Below are 23,888 nucleotides of genomic sequence, written 5' to 3'. Positions count from 1 at the left end.
TCCCCCTCAATTGTCCCCTTGGCCTATTAGGCTCTGTGAAACATTTCCTAAGTTTAGATGTCAAATTGATTATTTGGGCGGATGCATTAGTGATTTAAAAACAAAATGTGGCCACCACCATAATCAGTTTGGAATAGAAGGTGAAGTAAAGATATCCGTTTCTTCCTGCCGCATTTACCTTGTTTGACTTGCGAATTTAATCACCAGCACTGAAGCTAAGGCTCAGGTTGTTGGAGGCGAGGGTCTCCCCACTGATGTTGGTTAAAATTTGTGTGATTTGAAAGTAAACTACGAAAAAACAAATAAAAAAAAAATCCAAAATCCCAAACCAAACCCAACAGAAATGGTTGGGGGCACTTGGTAAAGCCATTTCCCAGTTGAGCAGGGAAGGTGTTCTATTCATCAGGTGTATGAATTTAATAAAGAGCTGCTGCGGGAAGAACCCCTGTAACAAAGTTCTGCTTTTCACTGACCAAAGAGGGGTGTCTTACCACTAGTTCATGCTTTGTAACATGCACAGTTATGTCAAAATAAAAACATATGCCAGTTTTATTAGTGTGACATCCTTTGCACTTGGCTTATGGTTGACCATCTTTGATTGAGTTGCAGTAAAATTAACTTGTATTTGCTACATGTTTGCTCTAGGAAAAAAGATTTTGAAGAGTGAAAACAGGGCTTTGGATGACTGCAGGCCCTAGACACTGTTGAACAGCACTGCCTGAACTGAGATACTACATTAAATATTTTCTTACTTATTATATTGCCAGCTCAGGGATGGAAAACATATATCACTTGGCTGGAGTTACTTGGTAATAAACATCATAAAGCCATGAAGTAGTTCTGAATTCATAACATGGACCTGCGTTAATTTTGTTATTCATCAGTGTAAGAAGGAGTATTGAAATCACCGGCACTGACTGTACTTACAAGTACAATTTGTGTTGGTAAAGGGAGGTATATGTGTGTTGGGAAATTCCATGCAGAGAAACTGTATTTTGATTTAAAATATGAGAGTTTATAATCCACAATCCTCTTTGGCTGTTCATAAGTGCCAAGCTTATTGTTAGCCACTGAATTATTTTATCTTTAGAACTTGTATTGGGATCTAGTATTTTCTCAGGATTCAAAGAGATGCCATTGGTTAAACTTACTGAAAAAGGCAGATACGCAAAGTATATTAAAATCTGAAGGGGCTGGTGTAGAAGAGAAGCCTGTGATGTTTCAACAATGTTATTTCAAGTCTTTTTCAAAATAATCCCTTTTGGGAATCTCTCTGGAGTTTTCTATTTCAGAATTGAAATATGAAAACCATATATATTTGAAACATTTGGTAGCCTATGCTGACCTTGTATCTAGAGCCTGCATACTACATAAGCTCAGTGAACCTCCATATACTTGATAGAAACCTAATTCTCTGCTTTTTCTCAAGGATCAACAGATCCACAATCAAGCTTACTAATGTGTAATTTAGACCAGTTAGCATACTGTATGTATGAAATACTGAATGGGCTGTTCTCATTCATACTGTGAATGATACACATTTCTTTGGTGCTCATCCTGTCTCTAATTGCAAACTTTCATTCTAGGAAGTTAGTTTTAATTATACAATAAGTCTTAAGATGGCAATCATGTTCCTAGTATCTTAGCTTCTGCTTTCTCTTATCTCTTACCTCTCTCTTAAATAAATAAACAGTAAAAGATAATTTAGTTTACACAAAAATGTGTAAAGTATTTGTTTGCAACTTGCTAGCTGTGAATCTTATTTCTCAAAATTTAAATAGCATCCTGCTGATCAACTTTGCTGATGTGCTTGGCTTCTTTGTTTCACTATTACTCCTACTGATTTTTAGTTCAAATCATTATCTAAACTGTTTAACAAGGGTGAGTCTCGTTCTACCATAGTAGCTAAATGATATTCCTCAGGTAAAATATCATAGATCCTGCAAACTTTCAAGGTAAAACCCAAACCGAAGAGTGTTCAAAGAATTTCCAGAGGAAACATCTCTGACCACAGAACAGCAGGGTCTTATTCCCCTCCATCACACTTTCACCACTTTCATGGTAGCATCCAGTTGCATGTCAGCTGCATTGACAGATCTCAGCAAATAGCTGCGATTTCACCAGACAGATACGCTTCAGTTTTCCACGTGAGCCATGTGAGTGTATAATTTGGTGTTTGCCAAACTGATTTCTCTTGTAGGTCAGCATGCAGGGTGGTAAATGAGCCAAGGGACAGAGGCTTCAGCCCGGTATTGCAGACACCTGGGGAGCATACAGTCTTTGTGGGGCAGGGCCTCGAAGTGCTTTCATTAACAAATTTGATGGCCCTGTGTTTTGTAGGTGGCCACAGACCTCCATCTATTCTGGGAATTACTGCTTTAAAGGGAAATTGCTGCCACATTATTTGTTACCTGCATTTCTAGAACAAGTTCTGGTAGCCGTGCCTTAAGTTTTCAGGCCCATTGAGGCATCTGTAGCTCTGTGATTGCTCTTTGTTTCATGAAAAGCTTTCTCCTGCTTTTGCTCAAGAAGCGTTTATTTTTGCTTTCTCAGTAAGGAAACAGGAGTTTCCTACCAACTTCAGGAACATATTTTAGATGAAAATAAGGGTGTGATTGCTTTAACCTGTGCCATGGATTCTTCCTGTCATACAAAACATTTTTTTTCTGTCTTGCCTAAAAATCTGACACAAAAATGTCCCCAAAAATGTAATAAACAAGCAAAGCATCATGGAGTTCCATGATTTTTTTCAGTTACCCAGAATCAGTACCATTTATTCATACTTCTATATCCTGATAGTGTAATACCATCCTTTAAGGCTTTCCAGAGCAGGGAGAAAGGAACAGTCTTCTAATTCTTAATGTGCACCTCTTGCAGCACAACAGTTAGATAAGATGATGAGAGATTTCTTTTCAAAACTTCTATTTTTTCATGTTTAATAACTCTCTTCATCTTGCTTCCAGCTTTCTTCACTTTGCTGCATCATGCAGCAGTATTATTTTGACTTAATTTGGGCAGATACAAGCTGGATGCCACTGTCGGTGAACCCTGAAAATCCCTCATTTTCTAATACGATGTTGCAAATATGGCAGTTCTGGCTACCTTACTCTCTAAGCACCTAGATGAGCTTTGTTTTCTATCACAAATCACATGTGTTTTTCCTGTCTGACTAGCTTAGTCTTCTTACACTTGCTCATGTATTTTCCCGACCTTGTTTCTCCCTTTGTCTTATGTTTGACTATCAGTGCTCGGAGGGTGGCTTGTTATCATGAGACTTTTATTTTATAGAATCATAGAATAGTATGAATCATAGAATTTTGTATTTTCCAGTTGCACTTGTTGTAGTGATTTTGAAATATTCATTCTTCAAGGGAAGTATTTGCCCACTCTGTAAATGTATTAAAGGCTTTCAACTTGAGACAAGCTTTCCCAGAACTCTGGACTTGTGAACCTGTATAATAATAGCTGGTTTTCCTTGATTGATTCCTTATTTGGCCAATCCTATAGCTCATAAGAGACCTATTAGCCAGTGTGGTCTTGCTACAAATAAGTCTTCAAAGCTTGGCTGATAGAAAAGTGCCTATTTTGTCAGGATTCCAACAAACTCATGGGTCATAAATATTGGTGACTGCCTAAGCAGATTCTTTTCATGTTTCTCTAAAGAAAAACATTTTACATACAGCTTTCTTTTTGGAGAGAATTGGTCACTTTCAAAGGGAACTTTGTCACCAGTTCGCTTGGCAAATGAATCAGGAATGTCATTTACTCGCTCCAGCCGATGGGCCTGTAAGAATGTAACTTTCCATTTTTGAATTTCAATATTCATTGCATGCAACAGAATTCGAAAAGTATTTTTTCATTTCTGCTTTTAGAGAGTGAATCGGAGATGTAAAATGCAGTTTTTTACTTTTTTATTCTATTAACTGTTTTCTTTGTAAACATTTTGGTTTTAATCTTTTATATTTGAAGGATTGCTGCATAATGTTTTCCTAGTGTTTTGGTAATTTGTTCCTCCTTTAGTTGTGAACACCTGACTCCTATTTTGTCTGAATACAGAGTCATTGGACATGTGTACCATCTGTTTCTTGGCCCTTTTGTCTTTCAAAGGCAATGCCAGATCAGCTGTTGCAGAAAACCAGCAAATAGCTTTAGTACAAGAAGTGCAAGGAATTAGTCAGTATTTTCACCTTTTGACCTTTGGAGGCTGTGAGCCATGTATTTTCTTCAGTACAGCATCATCCATCTGGTAATCCAAAGCTTCTTAATACTGAATTGAGAGAAAGGGGTTTCTCTTTTCATTACTTTCTGCTTGTTTTAGCTCTATCACAAAGACAGTTGTACTACTGTGAAGAGGCAAACAAAAACACATAGAAAGATGAGGTGCTAATTTCCCATGCCAGAAGGAAAAAAGCCTCAAGGATCTGCAATTCCTGTGCATCTCTTGAAAAGTGAGTGTTGTGCAGGTGGTAAGAAAGGCAAGTTTTTAGTGGGAGAGGTGCAGCTGCCGTGGAACTTCACAATTAGGAGGTCTGATTTGCTGCCCCACCTACAGCTGGGGCTGCCCAAGCAGGACATTGCTGGCAGGTGGCCGCACTCGAAGGACAGGAATGAAGGAGGGAAGGTGAGTGAAGATGCAAGGTAAATTCAGGGAGAAGGCTTTTGGTGTGGTGAGGTGTGGATTTAGGACATCATTTTATAAGAAGAAAAGCTGAATTTCCATTCTTGAAGAAGAATTTCTTCATTCTAGGTAAGTTTAGTAAGTGTTTTAAATAGTGTTGTGCTTGTAAGTGTTTTTCTCGTAGGTAGGCCTCGGCACCTTAACTTTTTTAAGGAGTGCTTTTTTTTCCTTCTCTGTTTTTTTTTCCTGAAGATGTTTACATGAATTGAAATCTTACTTTAGCTACATAACCCATTTGTGAGTCGTTTGGATGTTCTGCTGTTAAAGTCTAGCTGAGGGTCAGCTTTCTTCAGAGTTTATGTGTCGGTGGTTTTATGTCCTGTGAGGAGATATTAGCACCTGGTGTAAATCCTTCCTGTCCTACTGTTGTTTTTATTTAGGTTGTATGGGTGCCTATACACTGCTCTTCAGTAGATAACAGAGTCTGGAACCATCCTGAATAAATTCCCAATAAGGTTCAGCCCTTGCTTGAAAGAGTTTTTAATCTAGTTCTGGCATAATGCTAGTGCCCTGCCTTCACAGAGCTGTTTTTTTCTTAGTCACTTTATATAGCTGGGAGATAACCATTTTTATGTGAAAGGCTGAATTCCTGAAGCAGTTGCTTTGGCTAGTAGACTATGTGAAGTTCAGGTAGGAGTAGTTATCTATCATGTGTGACTGCAAGCAGGTCAAACCTCTGTTTCTGAAGTTCCTGAAGTTCCTGAAATGGTGTTAATAGCTCTCTTTAACTGGTGCCCTTTTGACGTTTTTGCCTGTGTAACTTGCTTTTCCTAGCCAGCCTTTTCCTCCTAACCATTGTCACAAGGCTTTTAGCTGCACTGAAAACTTCAGCAAAATCATTCTAGCTCTCATGCTGTTGATACTGGCTCTGCTCTCTTTGGCAGATATAGCTATGTTCAGTTTCTGCGGCTCTGTACTGCACCTTACCCTACCTGTTGATTTTGTAAGCGAAATAAGTTTTGTTGTTGCTGTTTAAGCCCTATTGCACTAAGTAGTACTTCCTGCATGTTGGAAGTGTATGGGTGCAACTTATCAACTCCTTTCTGCCTAGCAACACTGGTAGCCTTTAATATACACAAAAAAAGCTCCTTGTAAAATCACTTAGGTGCACTCCTGTCACCCCTCAAAAAGCTTCTTCCGGATACCCACTTCTGTATTGTGCATGAGGACATTGTAGCAATCCATTGTCAGGGTATCCTCTTTAAAGGGGTAACTGAGATAAGGTGTTTGGTTTTTTGAGGGGAAGGGGTAGAAATATTAAATTTGTGTGTGTGTAATACTGGAAATGGGGCCTGTTGTTGGGGTGCTGAGAGGGGTTGGATCCTCCTGAAGTCTTATCTGAAGCATCTGTTCAGAGCAAGAAAGGTTCATAGCACTGAGAATTTTACTTGAAGTTATTCTATGATGTGCAGACCAGAGAGCAGCTGTAGCATGGTCTTTTCTTTTAATGCACTTAAAATAGCTGTGCCAGAAGTTTTCATGGGTACGTGACTGTGTTCGTTAATGTGAAAATGCAACCTGCAAGTGTTCATTTGTGTATTTATGTGAGCGGACCCCACAGGAGGTGATGTAGCCTAACTGAGATGGAAGAAGACCCCGTGTCTGCCTTCTCCAATCTCTGCTGTTATTGTAAGGCTTCTCTGTCTTTGTTCTTTCATCTACAACACAAGGTTGAGGTGTTTATTGGGGATAGATGGTATCCTGCATTCACACACCAGGAGGAATGCTGAGTTTAATCTTTCATACCAGAATGAAAAATTTTGTTTTTTAAATTATTTATAGAATCATAGAATAGGTAGGATTGGAAAAGACCTTAAGGTCATCTAGTTCCAACCCCCTGCCATGGGCAGGGAAATTTATGGAGCAAAGTGTTAATGAAATTGGCTTCGTTACAGCAGTTCATTTAGGCTCTTTTGTTTTCTGGAGACTATCTGAACTTCAGAATATTGGCAGAGTTTTAAGATATCATCTGTTTTTAAAAAAATCTCCTAACAGGCTCTCTTCACACCAGTCTTAAGAAGTCCAGATTGGGAACCTGGAAAATCAGTCCTGCTTAGTGAACAGCTTCAACAAGCTGATTCTTTGTGAGAAAGTAATGAATTGCAAAAAGCAGTGGTAACTGCTAAGTATTTTCCCTCTTGCAAAAAGACCTTTGAGATCTACTGATTAAAGTGATGATATTGTTATTTGTCTGGTGACAACTGAAAAATAATGCATGGGAATTCATGTAGAAATTACTAATGTATTGCTATAACACTTGGATACCTCAAGTGAATAAGTAATAGGTGGGTAATTGACAGAAAGTGATGCAAGTAATCTAAATCTCATTCTCGTCTTGAAGCCTGTCAGTAGGGGTGTTTAAAAAGTAGATTTTATGACCTGTGGGAAATTTGAATAGTTGAGCTACAAAGCATACTAAAATCCTGTAAGGGATGGAAAGGAAAAGCAATGAATATTTTCACATAATGAAAACTTTCCAGAAAGATGTAGCTAAAAGCTAGGAGCAAAACTAGTGTTTAAATTATTTAAATGATTCTGCATGTTAACATAATTTTCTATCTTGGAAATGGCATTTCCAAATCAAAATTATTTTTCATGTTCTTCTGGGTTATTTTTGTCACAATTAACCTAAATAAGCACGCTTGAATTAAGGATTTTTGTTCTGTTGCTGTGCTCATTTTAACTCGTACAGAAGCAGTAGTTCCTTCTAGCAAGGTCCTGATCATTATATGATATGTTTCTTTGTAAAGCTTGAAAACATTAAAGAAACTCCCAACCTTCTAGTTATGGGATTGTAGTGTAAGGTGACATCAATTATCTCTGCTTGTATCTAATCTGCTCTTGCAGTTCAAATAGGGATCTTGGGTTCTTTGAAGTCTTACTTGGTTTCTAGGTTTCTGTGAATGGCTTGTAAAATAGGTATACCTTCAGTTAATAACTTAGTCTATATAGGACTTGTGGTGTGGGCTGCTTTTTTTTTTCCCCCTCAGGCTTGCTTTATGAGCAGATCAGGCTATCTTAGGATCGTTCCTGTACGAGTGTGACCATGAAAATGACCCATAGTGCTTTTTATGCTCTTGTTCATATATTGCAAAAAAAGGTACCAGTTGCAGATCAGGTCTCAATGTGTTTTGTGTGTTACAAAGATAAGAAAGGTGATGATCACTATCCTAGTGTTTACAAACCAAGGAAAAGACAAAAAGATGGTAAAAGGGCACACAAAAAAGCTCAATGTTAGAAGCAAGTCAGCAATACAAGATGTTTCTGTAACCAGACCATATGTGTTCAGCTATATATTAGCAGTTAAAGCTAAAACAGTGACCAGGTTCATGTTACTGAGTGATTAAAAAGGCTGATGATGAGGACTGTGCAAAACCCAGAAGAGAATGCTTGGATTTGTTTTAAAATTAGTAGGAATCGATGTACAGGAGATGGAAAGATCTCTGAACCTTAGTCTATTTATTTGTATGCGTGCTCCTAAGCAAAGAGGTTGTGTGTAAACCACAGGAAGAGGAGTCTCTCTTGAATGTAATTTTGATTAATTATGTTCTTAATTGAATCATAAAATGCAGATATTCCCACAGCATCAAGCATTTCATTCATATTCAGAGAGCTTGAAGAAGAGCATAGCAGTTCTGTTTTCACAATGCTAAATTAGATGCAGTGCTAGGAGCATATCATATGTGAGCATTTATTTCTAGGTTTAGTTTCATTAATCTCTTGCACTCTTTATAGGTTAGCAGTTCCTCTGATATTTAAGAAGAGAAGGCTGTATTTTGATAATGGGCCACTCTGTGTCCTGTCATGGTGAAATATATTTCAGTATGCCCATGTCTTACTTTGTTTCCTAAGAATAAGATTTAAAAATATACTGACACTGGGAAACATGATTCACCTTAAATGTAATTCTATACCTCCTGTACATGGCACAATATTTATCTCAGAGGCTGGTTTTTGTGGCTGTTAGATTTAAATACCCAACAAATCTCAGACTGAAACTCCCTTGCCATATGTTACAGTGACATTTGGCATTTCAGTGAATTAATACCACTAAAGTACTTTTCCTTTCAATAGGAACACATTTCTTTTGTTTGAAACGTAACCATTTATTCGTATTCATGCAGACTACGTAGGACTTGGCTAACTTTCTTAAGGTTAAAAGAAAAGCCTAAAGAAGTTGTGGGGGAAACCTTCAAAATTCTTCAGCTTTTGAAGACTTGTAATGTTCATGGGGGTTCAATTGAATGCTATGAAATATTTACTCTTTAACACAATTGTATTCTCAATATTATTATTAATATAGATTCCTTCCACAGGATTACTCCTCATTTATTTTTGGCAAATGAGACCTATAGAGCAATCCAAGGGTCAGTATTTTAGTTTTCAGCCACTTCAAGCTGAGAAGAGAACTATGGATTAGAAATACAGTTCAAGAGAAATGTTAATGTGCCAAGCAGAAGTCACTATAGTTCATTTGTGTTTGCTGAAAAATGAATGGAATATAGCTTCCTGGTTGAAAATAAATATGGCAAGTGGGATCCAGCTTTAAAAAGAAGATATTTTAAATAGGAGCAGTCTCTCTAAATACAGCAAATGCAGCTTAATGCTGTAGATTTATTTATTTAAAGGTTTTGCTAAGCATCGAGTTTAAAGGGGAATGATTCAAAGTCCAAAGCAGCTTTTTCAATTCAGCGAATTTTGTGGTCAGGAAAAGCATGGTACAAAGACTGAGTTTTGAAAATACAAGTATGTTCTAATATATGTTCTAACATGTATTCTATATATGTTCTTATATGTATTATATATACTACGTATTTTATATATACATAGAATATACGTTCTAATATATGTTCTATATTCTAGAATGGGTTTGGGTTTGGGTGGTATTTTTTTGTTGTGTTGTGGTTTTTCTTGTTTCTTGCTTGGTTTTGGTGTTTTTTTTCTTTATAACAATTTGTATAATTTTAAAGGAAAAATAAGGGCAGCTGTTTTAATCCACTGTTCATTAAAGAGTAAATTGAGATTTCCTTGAGAAAAAGAAGTGTGCCTATATATTTTTTTTATTACTTTCTTTTCAACAAGGAGAACAATTCTTATTTTACTTCAGTTTTCTTTATTCTGTCATTTAGTGACCACGATGATTACTTGGCTCTGGGGTGCATTGCCATCATAAGCAGATAAGACTGGTTTTGTTGATGCATGAACTATTGCCTGTTTTACCTTGTGAAGGCATTCTTGAAGAAATTGCCTAAAAGCTTCAGGGACTTGCTGGTCTAGAATTTCACACTTCATGCATTTTAAGCACATGTCTATGAAGATTGAAGGCCAGTCTGAATGGCCCATTTTGGGTAGGCTTTGTGCGTTTAATGCATTGGAATGAGAATGTGTTATTTCATCTAGAGTTTTAGAGTACTGCATCCTATTGCAGCATCATGATCATTTATATCTCTAACACCAACAAATGGATTTAATATCAGACTAACAACAAAATAAATCGGTTACTAGATGCTTCTGACGGTGAGAATTGGCTCACCATTCAGTTGAAGACTGAGTCTTTCCAGTCAGTTTTGCTGACAAACATGCATTCACAAGTATAGTAGTTGGTACCATAAGTGCATCCCCATGCACTAGAAAGTGTTTGGTAATTTATTTGGCATGTAGCACATACCAGGAGTTAAACTCCTGTGCCATGTATCAATTACCTCATCTTTATGTATCAAGCACAGCACAGTAAGCTGTTTGAATAACGTGAAAAAGCAGATAACACAGCACAGAAAGACCACTTAGTGACCATGCCAGTGGGATGCTATGCAGTGTTCTTATTGGCCATTGCCAAGTTGCAGAGGCCACCAAGCAAGCCCCATAAGCTCTTTTTGACATAGCTTTCCTGTGGGCTTCCAGACCCACTGTCAACGCTGCTCAAAAGGGGCAGAAAAAGAAGTTGGCCTTCAGAATAATGTTCAGACCCTGCTTTTATATCCATGGATGTTCATGCTGCTGCTCCAATGGAGTCAGCTTTGGTACGTTTCGAAGAAGGAGGCAATGTGGTGTTTGTTTCTTTGGTTTGGGTTATTTTTGTGTTATGTCCCCTGTTGTGTCCCTTCCCTTACCCCCCAATATGCTGCATAAGATACTTCTCCACACGGTGTTTTATACTATTTTTCTGCAGAATTACACCAGCAGTGTTTTCAAGTATTATAATGTATTCCATGTTGGACTTCAGTATTGTTTATTAGGTGCTCTGAATATGAAAACTGATTTGAAACTGGATCCCAAGAAGGCAATTAGTTTTAAAATTGGCTTGTTGCATTTCTGGATTTACATTTGAGTGAATTGGAAAAGCTAAATTTTCTCTGACCAGAGCTAAATAAAAATGGCACTTGTTTATCAGCTGCAGCAATTCAGTGTGTAAACATTCCTGATGTGCATTTTAGTGGTCTCTTATTACCACTTGAAGAGCTTTGTGTTATCTGTGTCTCCTGTCATTTAAAACCTCACCAGCTACAGCTATCCTGTATAAAAGGATTTAATCTCTCCATTAGTTAACAGTTGGGATGAGGATTTCTGTAGCAGCTGGCAGGTGATGGGCACTGACCCTTACTACATTTCAGTGATGCTCACATGCTCTCGTGATTGTGACTTCCCAAAAGTCCAGGCTCTGTTGCTGAGATTGCCAGAGGAGGAGACAGAACTGGTGGTGGCAGCATCATCTGCTGTTCTGTGTTAGGACAACACTGCTTGTGAGAATAGGTTTGGATGAAAGATGGTGTTACAAATGTTATTATAAAGCCAACCGTATGCTGGGCTTCATCAAAAGGAGCATGGACAGCAAGTTGAGGGAGGTGATTATTCCCTTTTGCTCTTCTCTGGTGAGACACCACGTGGAGTACTGTGCACAGCTCGGGTCACCAGCGCTATAGGGGCACAGACCTGTTGGACTGAGTCCAGAGGAGGCCATGAAGATGATCAGAGGGCTGGGGCATGTCTCTTATAAAGATGGGTTGTGAGAGCTGGGCTTATTCATCCTAGAGCAGCTAAGGCTCCAGAGAGATCTAGCAGCCTTCTAATACCTGAAAGGGGCCTACAGGAAATCTGGAGAGGGGCTTTTTCCAAGGGCACATAGTGATAAGACAAGGGGGAATAGTTTTAAACTGAATGAAGGGAGATTTAGATGAGAGATTAGGAAGAAATTGCTTACTCTGAGGGTGGTGAGGTTGCCCAGGGAAGCTGTGGGTTCCCTGTCCCTGGCAGTGTTCAGGGTTGGATGGGGCTTTGAGCAACTTGGTCTAGTGGAATATGTCCCTGCCTGTGGCAAGGAGGGGCTGGAACTAGATGATCTTTAAAGTCCATTCCAACCCAAACCATTCTATGACTCGGTGATTGTATTAAAAAATTTAAACATGGGGACCTTGAGCTGCCATTTATGGATGAGCCATTTAAATCTTACTGAATTTAAGTTAGAAAGGATTCATAGCTTAATAAATTTCCATTTGCCTTACACTTTACGATATGATGTAAAGACAAGCTTGGAAGATGTGCTGGACTATTCAAATCAATTGGGATTAAACATAACAGAGTGATATATTGATTCAGAATGTCAGTTTCTTGCCACCCAGTAAACTTTAATTTGCTTTTCGGTTGTTTTGTCTGCAAGTGATCAATATTTAGAATATCAACTGTGCTGCTTAAAGGATATATATTTCCTTAAAGGATTCAAACCTTTTTTTGTGTTGTTTTTTTTTGTTTTATTAGTTATTAACCATTTGTTTTCATATATATAATTAATGCCTAAAAAGAATAGTTAAACATGCATAGTGATTTCTAAAGATACCTGTAGAACTGTTAAGCTCCTTTGGGAGACTGCTTTAGGAAAGAAGCAATAACCTAGGAAGGGGGGCTCAGAACATCAGTCCCTTGTTCCCAGCAAGCCATTACCAAAGAATCCTTCATCTTCTAAAGACACTTGAAATACTGTGTTAGGGTTTGAGATGCTGTTGCAAAGGGTTCCTTTAGAGTAGTTCATTTGGGCTTTTTTTTAGCTGTTTTTTTTTTTAGCTGTTCCACTGAAAGTGAAAGCACAAAAGTGGGCTCAGCTGTCACAATTGGTAGCTGTTAGTTTTGGCAATGGGTGCACCCTCACTACACCACAGAATGGCAATCTTTTGCCTATAAAGGCAACATCAGAATCTTGTCGCAAAGGTAAGCAATAGCACTGTTTGTGGAGAGATCAACAACGTCTTGAAAGAGAAATGTTAAAATAGAAACCTAGGTAGTATAAACAGATGTTGTAAGAATAGATATATAAACACAACTACCTTGAATAGATGACTTTAAGCCTTCCTAAACTGCGCTCAGGGATTTCCTGGAAAGGAAACTCTGAGGCTGAGCGCTAGTGTAGCTCTGTTACCATAAATACGCCTTTTTCTTGTAAGACATTCTTCTCGACTCCTTTGTATGTCTGTTAAACATCTCTCTTTATTTTGTCTTTTTGGATAATATGTGGGTGTTAGCTTCCCAGTTGTCTTTAAAGTAGGAAATTGGCTTTCTGGCTTGTCACGTCCTGTTACAATTTTGTTTCTCTCAAATGAGCTAACATTTCTGTATTGGTCTTTTGTGGGGTATATATTTTTCTCCTTTTTTTTTTTAATTAAGGCAAATATTTTCGCAATTATGTCAATTCATGTCTGAAAGAATTTAAAAGAAATTAGTAGTAGGAAAATAGTGGACTGTATCATAAAAGGAGAATTTAAATGGGGCAATGAGATTAACGTTGAAGGACTTCTTAAACACCAGCCATAGCCTTCCTTATATGTATTATTTGACTTTAAACTCTGATTTTAAACATTTTACTGTAAAATGGAAATAGACTTAAGGCAGCATTTCTTACTGCCAATTACTTCTTAGGTGTTTTGATTCTGAATGCACAAGCATTTTAGTAAAATGTAAACAATTGAGTTGAAATGTAATATAAAGAACCAACAAGCTGTATGATCTTGTTGCTTCAGTGCTAATTGCACTTTAATTACTAGTATGCATGTTTGAGGAAAAAGAAAGTTTTAAAAGTACTATTCAGCAGTAATTATGTTAATATATTAAATATAGTAAGTAATACTTGCAGTGTAATCACTGTAAAGGCATGAAAACCCCTGTTTGAATATTTGTCATTATTTTCTTCCTCCTATACTTGCGGACTCTAAGGAGAGTTTTTCAATGTGGATGGCTGAATGTGGACATTTTAACTATAGCTCTTCGGTAAAATAATGTGAGAAGTTATTTCACGCTTAACATTTCTGTGACAAATTATAGGCCTGAATAATGTCTGGGAGCATTTATTTTCCCCAAGGAACTGGAAAATTGCTTTATTGCTAATAGAAGTCATAGGCAGGTATTAAGAAGGAAAAAGTGCCATCTAAAAGTTCTCTTGGATATATTTTTAATTACACTTCATTTGTTTCATGGCATTTGCATTTTTAAGTTTCTCACTATGAATCTTAAAAACAAAAAGCAATCTTCCCATGCACTTAACTTGGAGTCTTTAACACCTATCTTGAGTTGTCTAACTGCACTTTCCTTGTGTATTTACGATGCACGCTACATATTTACCACAGCTCTTAGTATAGTCTTATTTCCCCTTGACAATTTGCTGAACAGTTACAGAGAGGGAGATTGCAGTAAAAGGTAGGATTTTGTTATTGCTGCATGGCGTATTTAGGGTCAACAGTTGTGCAGTAGAACTACTTTCCCTGGTGTATATAGCAAAGGGGAAGAGTGATGCGGCGTTACTTTTAGTATAATTCTCTATCAGCTGCTACATAATTGATGACAGAAGAGGAGTCTCTTTATTCATGGTTGCAAGCTGGGATTGTTCAGCCTGGAGAAGAGAAGACTCTGGGGAGACCTTATAGCTGGCTTCCCAGTGTCTAAAGGGGGCCTACAAGAAATATGGAGAGGGACTTTTTACCAGGGTATGTAGTGACAGGACAAGGGGGAATGGCTTTAAACTGACAGAGGAGAGTTTTAGGTTAGATACTAGGAAAAATTCTTCACTATGAGAGCGGTGAGGCACTGGAATAGTGTATTTTGAGTAACAAGATGATACAACTGGAATCTTAGAATAAGTGAAGGTGTTTCTGCAGCTTTGGCTAGAGTGCTTTATTGGATTGGCTGTTTGCTTGTGGTTGCTGTTAACTTAGTGGAAATTAAAAAAAAAAAAGGGCAAAAAAGATAAGAAATTAAAAAAAAAAAAGCAGCCAAGTGCTGCTTTTCATTTCATTACCTTTATAAAGAGCATCTTCTGTAGTTAATACTGAACAGAAAATCATTAAATCTACATTCAGATTTGTATAAAATCCTACAATATGTAAAGCACACCATGTGTGTTTCTTGAGAGGAATGTCTTTAGTCAAGCATTGGCCCATTTGGTCCTTCAGTGTCAAACAAGCAGAAGGGATTTTGTTTGTTTGAACTTGTTTTGAGCAGGTATGCTTTGAAGCCATAACATTCAGTGTGCTGTTTTATCATGAATATGTTGCTTTTAAGATTTTACTAGAATAAGCCATCTTCTAGTTCTGAGCAGTAACCATGCTCCACTCCATACTGAGGGGAATACACAAGACTCCTTTCCAAAGAGCATGTGCTTCTAAAAAGCATTGTTTTCTTGTATGGAATATCCAGAAACTTTCAGCGTGTATGTGACATCTATGGGTTGTCTTTAATCTTTGGATTAGAAGTGTGTCTCCCATGTTCATTCCTATTCTGGATTACTTCCGTAACTCCTATTATGTTTGTCATAAAATGTTCTTGTCACTTGCAGTATTTTGGGTTGATGTTATTCTTTCTACACAAAAATATAACTACTGGCTTTTTACTGTAGTGAAAAGTCCTGAAGTAAGATTTAAATAACTAAAAGGAAATGATGCTAGATTTCTTTCCTAAGGGAAATACAATCTTCTTTATACTGTGGATTTGCCTATACTGGGGAATAAGAAATGCAAATGATGTATTTCTTTTACGATTTTACAATTAGACTGTCGTTGCTAAAGACGTATTTTGTTTTTCATTACTCGTGCTATTTCCATAATGAGAGGAAGTTGTTCCAGAATCAGTAACTCTCTGTCAGCAGCAGCATCTGAAGATGATCACAGGGAAGGAAGTACAGACAGGTGAAACAGTGGGGGGAAATTCAAACAGCTATTGGAGATTCCTAGTGGTGGCTCATTTTGTCTTCTGGATTCTGTTCAGGAACATTCCTTTTAAATAAAGGAGTGGTACAGACATTCTGTTATTCTGCAAGGCTGGGGTTTATGCCTTGCATTGTAATATAAAACCTACATTAAACGTACTGTGGAAGTGCTATTTGTGTTTTGCCGCTGGAATGTATCATTTGAACTAGAAATAAATAAGTAGCTGGCATTCTGAAGTGTATGTCTGTTAGAAATGAACAATATGCACTTTTACCAGAACAAATGTACTTCTAATATCTGAGACTGTTTTGCTTCTAGCAGTCATGTGAGAGGGAAGAGACGGGCTCTGATCAGCAACTGAAGTCCAGTGTTCAAATAAATACACTTTTAAGCAGTAAGGCATGGTTGTGAACTGTATCTCTACAAAAGATGAGAAGAAAACATCCCTTTAAAAACAAAAAGGACAGTTCTTGTTAAGGGTCGTAATCTTTGCGATGACGACGTATGAGTACTGAATCTGGAAAATAGTTATAAACTGACCGCCTCTTGTCGTGAAGACACTAACAAAACCAGTAGAATAGTAGATCTTAAAGACAGTGATACACGTGCTGTATGTGATTGAAGACACAACTATGGGGCAAGCCTTACTTGATGCACACTAGATAACTGTCTCTCCATGAAGGAAATTCTGTTACATTTTTCCACTTGCATGTTAGAAAAATCAGTGGGCCTATCTGATCTTTTATTTATTATTATTATTGTTATCTACTTGGTACGGTACAGCAGTCCCAAAGCTATTTCGAGTATGGGTTTTCTTTTAATTCAGAGTGAAACCTGTGGAATACTGAAAAGCGGAATTTTGTTTCATATTATCAAAATAGCAAGGGTTTAGTTTGCAGCCGGATTTGAGCAAAGTCTGCTCAAGTTTTGCGTTGAGTCTGAGTAAGGTTCTCTTTTAAAAGGGCTGTGAAGCTCTTGGCAGTGCCCTACAAGAAGGAATATTAGCCTGTGCTAATACAAGAATCTAATGCACTGTTGTCATTGTGTGTATTTTTTGTAATTTTACAAATGTGTATTTTGGAAAATAGTATGGCCTCAAAAATAATGGTTCATTGAAGCCACGTGCTGTGAACTTTCATTTTAACTGGTGTAACAGCAGTTGCATCAATGGCCTATCAAGTCTGTTCCCATTTCCTGATAAAATAGCCAAATTCCTCTGCAGGGTCCAGAACGTACTAAACATCAGCTGCTTCTTTTGCCCAGTTCATTTAGCCTTTAGATATGTAAAATTATAAAACTAGGCTAGAATATGAGGCAAAACTTTGATAATATTATCAGATTTTAATAATAAAATTAAATATTTGATCGACTGTGTTGCATAACTTGCTGAATTAAGAAAGTCGTTAGTGTCAGGTTATGAATACAAATGGAATACCCAACTCTGAAAGGTTTTATTAATCAGTAAGATGCATTCCGAGTTAATTGAATTGTTAGATCATAGCATACAAAGCAGCTTTATCCTTGCAGTTGTGAGAAATACAGAATATTCTTCACCAAAGCTGTTAAAATGGGATCAACATTTTGAATCGGGAATAAATTAACCGGAGGAAAAGACTAATGAATCTTTCCTTCCTTCAAAGGATAGAGGCAGAGCAGATTTTCACAAATGAAAGGCAGACTGAGATGGTGTTGGCTTTGAGACTGTAGGGTCTCTTTATTTTGGGAGGAGACATGCATGCTCTCACAGGAAATCTGTGTAGGCAGACTCATACATGTGCTTCACATCTACAGATCTTATCTATAGTGATTAAATATAAGTATTGAATTCAGAATAATTCTCCTTGCATTTTCAGATCTCTTGTTTTTTTTGTAATATTGATGGTTAGGAAAAATTAAACTGTATTAGATATTTGGTAGCCTGAAAGTCCCACATATTAGAAGACTTCTTTGAAAAGCTCAATTGAATAAATGATTGCTTGGATTTTAATTACTTTCCTATTACTATCGTACTTGTCATTTTCGGTGTGGCTCTCTATATTTATGGCCCAAATCATATATCTCTATACTTGCAGACTGATGACCTGAAGTATTCTGGTTTTAGTAAAGGGAGGACTAGAGCACGAAGAGGTTAAATACATTGCCCAGCTATTGCAGACAGATCTGACAGCGCAAGTGCCACTATCTGTATTTCCTAAACGGTGGGTGAGCTCTTCAGATCCAAATGATTCTTCCAGCTTCCAACAGATTGCTGGTTTCCTGTTGCCATATCACCTAAATAGAGAATGAGAAGATATGACAGAGAATGTCTTTTAGTACAATGGTTTTGAATTTTTGTTACATGACACCCTTGTGTCAGAAAGCATCATGGGTGCACTCCATCTTTTTCTCCCAGTCTTACAAAACTTGAGCAAATATATATATATATTTCTGCTTAAGTAATAAAAAGGCTTACACTATAAGAGCGATATGAGAACTAATGTTTGTATGCCTTGGATTTCAAACACTTCTTGCAACTACCAGTTTTATTCTTTATATTGTTAGAGTAAGGTTTATAACATGGGAATGAATGGGAGGAAAAATGTATAGGTGAAAATCCAGGTAAATTCTGAGGGTGTTGAACATTGAATAACACTTCTGTGCATTCAGTTTTGAGAGACATGCTCCTTGCGGCGATAAGGGAAGTTGCAGGTATGCACCGACACCCTGCTGCCCCAGGCAAATCCTTGACAAAAAAGGAGTGGTAAATAGGGTTTCATAATAAGGAGATTTCTTTTTTCCTCAGTATGTTTAACAAAAGAATAAACAAGGATTTTCACAAAATGAAAGTACTTGAAACTGAAAAACATGCCTTTAGATAAAAGTATCTTTGTTTCCCCCCTCTTCCCCCCTTCTTCATCAGAATACTGATGTGTCAGTTTAGTTCCATTATGCAGAATATCAATTGCTGTTTTCTTACATTGTCAGAATTTAAATTACCAGAGGTCTGCAAGATTAGTCCTGCCTGGTATGCTGAAGTTAAGCATGCGCTATTTAAATGACCTGCCTTACATTTACATTTGTATAGGCATGCTTCTCTTACAGAGAGTAAGTAGCGTTAACTTCTAAGAAGAAAATATAGGTGTAATCTTGTGATAAAAAGTGTGATTCAGTTTGTGAAGGGAAGGGTTGGATGATGTGCAGCTATAGGGTCTGCAAAACAGAGCTGCAGTCCTCTGAGCTAACCTTCATCTTAACCTTCACGGGTGGAGCTTGGCGAGTTTAAAACCCCCAAACTTTATTACCCATGCCCAGTAGAGTAAAGGTTGTTTTTCTTTCTCTGGCAATGTTAATGATTTTCAGCTGACTGCATTTTAATTAAAAACACCGGCTAGCCTCTTGGCTCAGCGCATGGGATTGCTGGTGTTTGGTGTCTGCGGGCGCTACTTGTGCGCACGCACACACAGCCTGTGCAGCCGAAGTGACGCTTCTTTGTGTGAGGCAGCACTTCACTCTGTTTGCATTTTGGGGGAATTTAATATCTCTTACTGCAGGAAGGCTGTCAAAGAGATAAATTCTTGAGCTTCTTCGGAGCTGAAGGCAGAAAACAAGTCTTTAGTATTTATTGGCTAAGCAAGTGCTGTGTTATAATAACTGCAAGTTGAAAATTCCTGTTCAGATGTTTTTTACACAAATTGTGCTTGTGCATACAAATGCTGACTTTTTTTCACCCCCGCAAAAGGGAAATGCCACAGAAAATACCTCTGATCTTTTAATGTAGCTATTCTGTTGATGCTGTATGTACACAGAAGTCAAGAAATGTAAACCAATGTTCTTACTGTGGAAAGTTCTCTGTAACACATACACAGAATGTTAAGGTGATGCTGCATGGTACAAAATATGTTACAGAAGGGGAAAGCAAAAGCAACAGATAGACTAGTCTGAAAATATTTAGTAGTTCTATATGCCTTATGTGCTTTTAAAGCCATCTCTACCTAGAAACTTGCATTTGTGAGAATATTAAAAGATAACAATAGGATGGATCATGGTTTCTCTTGCTTAGAAGAGAAAGACTAGATCAGATTTTCTTTTGCTTCCAAGTATGGTTGGGAAACAATGCTGAAATAGAACATCCATTTTTGGTTGTATTTGGTATTTTATGAAAGTACTTTCACTGAAACTGTAGTACATGGATACACTGACTTTAATGTGAATTGTTTGCAATCTGTACTAGCATAAACTACTGTGTTCCTGCTGGGATGAGGAATGTACTTCTAACAAGACCTTGTGTTACAACCTGTATTTTGACAATAAGTAGTATTCATTTGCTTGCAGTTTTTCATCTTTGTTCTTGTGGACGTCAGTCTTCCTTCCATTAAAGGTTCCCTTATAAAGTGCTGTTAAGATTAAAAAATTAAAATACCTCAAACTAAGACTAAAATACAGCTGTGTAATACACTCTAAAGTAGGAAAAAAGTATATGGCATGAGCACAGTGATGGAAAAGGTTAAAAATGGAGGGGCTGACTAAAATTGCCTTTTCAGTGCTCCTGTGCTTTTTCTTAAGACTTTATATTGGGCGTAAAGCCTGTGTTATCAATACTGTCAAAGATTACTGGAGCACTTTGTTCCTTTCAGGCATAATAGGCATTTCAAAACATAATGTTGAAAGTAAGCAAAAGCTGACTTTAAAACCGAAAAGAGCAGGCTCATGGGGCTTAGTTTGTATTAAATATTGCATGCAGTGCTATCGATTCATGACACTTTATAGCATAATTGTTGGTATTCTGGTAGAGCATTCCAGCAGAACAGCAATTTTAAAGGCCAAATAGTCCGTGGGAAAATGTACCTTAGCAAATTGCTGGGAAAAGCAAGAACCTTTAGTTTCCCACAAAACTTTGACAGCACTATTTAAGATAGTATAACTTTACATAGATACGTCATTCTGTTCTAAATACCTACCAATTCTAGCAGGGCAAGTCCTGACAACAGAACAAGCTCACAAAAAGTTTCTGTACACCAAAGCTTTTAAGATTCGTTTATATGTGATTTACTAAACTCTAAACAGTATGTGGTGAACGGGGGGGGGGGGGGGGGGGGGAAGCATGGCCAAAATGCAACAGCTAAGATAAAACCCGAAGTCTTTGATTTCAAAGATGGCAAATGTGCATTTACTAATTAATTCTCTTTCCTCCCCACCCTTGCTTTTCTAGCCCTGTGTTTATTTAAGCTTTCCAGCAGGCCCTCTGAATCATCTGAACTGACTCAATAGCTGTTGCTTTATGTGCAGGAGACTATTGTTTGGATTTTACTGTTACATTCACTACATTGACTATTATCTAGTCATCTACCTGTCATTCTCCCGCCTGCTAAAATTCCACACAGAGGACAACTGTTTAGTTATAAGTGCTCAATGCCAATGTGCAGAGGTAATAGTGGTTGTAAAAAAGCACCCGTTGCATAATAAACCTCCCTTTAAGATACACAGCAAGGGGTGCTAGACCGGTGGGGTCATCCTTGTCCACTGGGAGCCTGAAGGCGATGGCTGACCATGGGTGGGAAGCAGCAGGAGAGGTGGGAGCTTGTGCCCCAGAGGACTTGTTCATTTGGATTTCTTTCAGATCTGGGGGTCATGGTCCAGGGGCAGGTTATGGTGCTGGTGGCGTTTGTACCTGCACATGGAATCTGTAGTGGGAGGTTTTAGTTGTGTTCAACACCAGTGGATGGAGCAGGGGATTTGCTTGCAGATGCATCGCCAAGAGAAACAGCTTGTTACTGTGCCTACTGTGCGCTTTATTGATGTTCCTGGTGAAGTCTCTCTGGAAAACTGGCAGGGAAGTAAGTGGATTTTCTGGTAGGAATGGGGAGCTAGAACACTGCACAGAAAAGTTAATGAATCCTGCTGTCTGATTTATCAGAGAGCTGTCATTTTTGATTATGATTTGTCCACTTAGTTCACAATCATACGGTCTGTGTGTATATTTATAGTGGATGTATCTATACTATCATTCTACAGTTTCATGCTACTTTGGCAGCAAAGACAGTGTACAAATTCTATGCCCCAAGGTGCTTCTCCCTACACCACTCTGTTCTCTCTCTCCATCATGCTATTGCATTTTACCATAAATCGTATTGCCAAGATGATGAAAAATAACTTTTCTGCGCAGGAAAGCACTCAAAAAGCAGTGGCCAATACATTAAAAGTAATTCAGCTTGTGGAGTGCTTCCTGACACAGTAACTGTTTCAGCCCCAAATAACTGAACTGCACTGCAGCAGGAGGAACAGGCAGTGTTGCACATGGCTTGTGCGTATAGCGGGGGTAGAAATGGTATTTGAAAATGTTTAATGCAAGCAACTCCACTACACTATATATCATTAAATAGCACTCTGAAGCTGTCTCCAAGGAGAGCCTTCAAAACATAGCTCTGAAAAAAACTCTTAACAGTAGGAGGTAGAGATAGTAGTAGCTCAGAATAAGAGGTAACTCCTGGAAGTACAGACTAGCTATAAACTCTGAGTTCCTGATGCTAATGCTTCCAACAGCCTTGGGACCACTTAGTAAAAGATCAGTTATCTTGTTGTGTTTGGACCAGGATTGGTTTATGCCTTCTACTTGTTATTATTTGTTTGTTTTTCATCTTGAAACAAAAAGCAAGGCCATTAGTCTAAATAAACCCCTCTTTTGTATGACAGTGTAGGTGTTAGGAAGCCAAGAATGGGCATGTGGAAGACAAGATAGGCATTCATTTAGCATCCCCTCTCTCTAGGGCTGGCAATTGTGATAGAGTTGTGTTTATAGGCAGTGCTGACAAGTAATCTGTAATATATTTGAGGACAGTGGAGTCAAAAGTGGGATTGCTGTCAAGTATCAAAGAGTCAGTGTTATTGATGGGAATAGGAATTAGGATATGGAGAGGACCTGCTAATTCTGAAGAGCTTTTTAATTTATACAGGATTGTTACTGTATTTCTTAGTAGTGTGGTTGTTGTCTTGGTGGAAAACTGCGTAAGAGTTATGATTGAGTCTTTACAGGAAATAATTTTTCCCTGTTGGGTACAGGCTTTCATCTGAAATTTTCCAAAATATTTTACTTTTTCTAAAAATTTTTTTTTTTTCCTTCCTCATCCTGAATCCAAGCGCCTCTTTTGCGTATGCAGAGTTCATGTAGGAATACGTGTGTTGGGTAAAGAATTAGGAAATCTGTGAAGTCGTAGCGGGTATTTGTGTCCAATTTTAAGTAAGTGTCTTCTATACGAAGTGGGACGTAGAAATCCCAGATCATGGCCAAAATGTTGATTTTTATCTATGAAGAGAGCAAAAATATTAAACCCTACTCTTGAGGAGTCTTCATTCATGTATATTTATTGTGATTTTGCCAGCTTGAGGCTTTAGTATGATTCTTTTTTTTTTCCATTTCCATCCCACAGGTGTTACATCTCGCCTTCCCGTTCATTCTGTGCCTGTCTTGTCTTTTAGTTAATCAGGTACTGGTTTTGTCTTTACATGCTAAGACGAAATTTTCTAGCTGTGGCCAGACCAAGGAGCAATACAGCAGCACATCAGACCATAAAGGAAGTGAATGTTACTCATTCCTCTGACATCAGTATCACTTGTTGTCCCCAACATTTTATCTGCTACTTCTCATCTGTAGCAACTATAAAAGATGAACTTTTAGAGTACCTAGGTTAACTGAGCTGTCTGTCTACCCAGTTAATTTGCCTTTCTGAAAACTGGCCTATTTTCAGAAACTAGTATTTAATATTGGGACTGAAATGAAAGTGTAGATTGTTATTAAGTGCTGTTATTTACTTTGTTATACACATTTTACTGCTTTCCTTTTGCTGGTGGCAAAGATTAATGAAACTTTTATAAAGTTGGATGGAAACGCAGAGGAAAGTACATTAAGCAACCCCAGCTTGCTGCACACTAATTATTGTGTCAGATCTCGTTAGAAAACAGATGCACACACAGAAGTATGCTTATTTATTTTAGTATCTCTGCTTCAAGGTAGGATTCTGCAAACGTGAGAAGGGATTGCAGGTAAACAATCT

General features: G+C 37.8%; 1 protein-coding gene across 8 annotated transcripts in view; it reads left to right on the top strand.

The window, feature by feature from the left end:
- Nucleotides 1-23,888, top strand: part of EPHA6 (EPH receptor A6) — a 467,959-nt gene that overhangs the window by 80,149 nt on the left and 363,922 nt on the right. For 2 of the 8 annotated variants that reach the window (XM_061454326.1, XM_061454324.1), the window contains exon 1: nucleotides 4,464-4,747. The exons of the other annotated variants lie outside the window; for them this stretch is intronic. The gene's annotated coding sequence lies outside the window, so the exon portion shown is untranslated. Of the gene's footprint in view, nucleotides 1-4,463; nucleotides 4,748-23,888 lie in introns of those variants that run through there. 8 annotated transcript variants of the gene reach the window in all.

Source organism: Pezoporus flaviventris, unplaced genomic scaffold (genome assembly GCF_033815535.1).
Source record: "Pezoporus flaviventris isolate CSIRO_AGI_PZ_B2104156 unplaced genomic scaffold, CSIRO_AGI_Pfla_v1 ptg000015l, whole genome shotgun sequence".
NCBI classification, from domain to species: Eukaryota; Metazoa; Chordata; class Aves; order Psittaciformes; family Psittacidae; genus Pezoporus; species Pezoporus flaviventris.
Note: the sequence above shows the minus strand (reverse complement) of the source record. Positions and strands in the feature narration are given on the sequence as shown.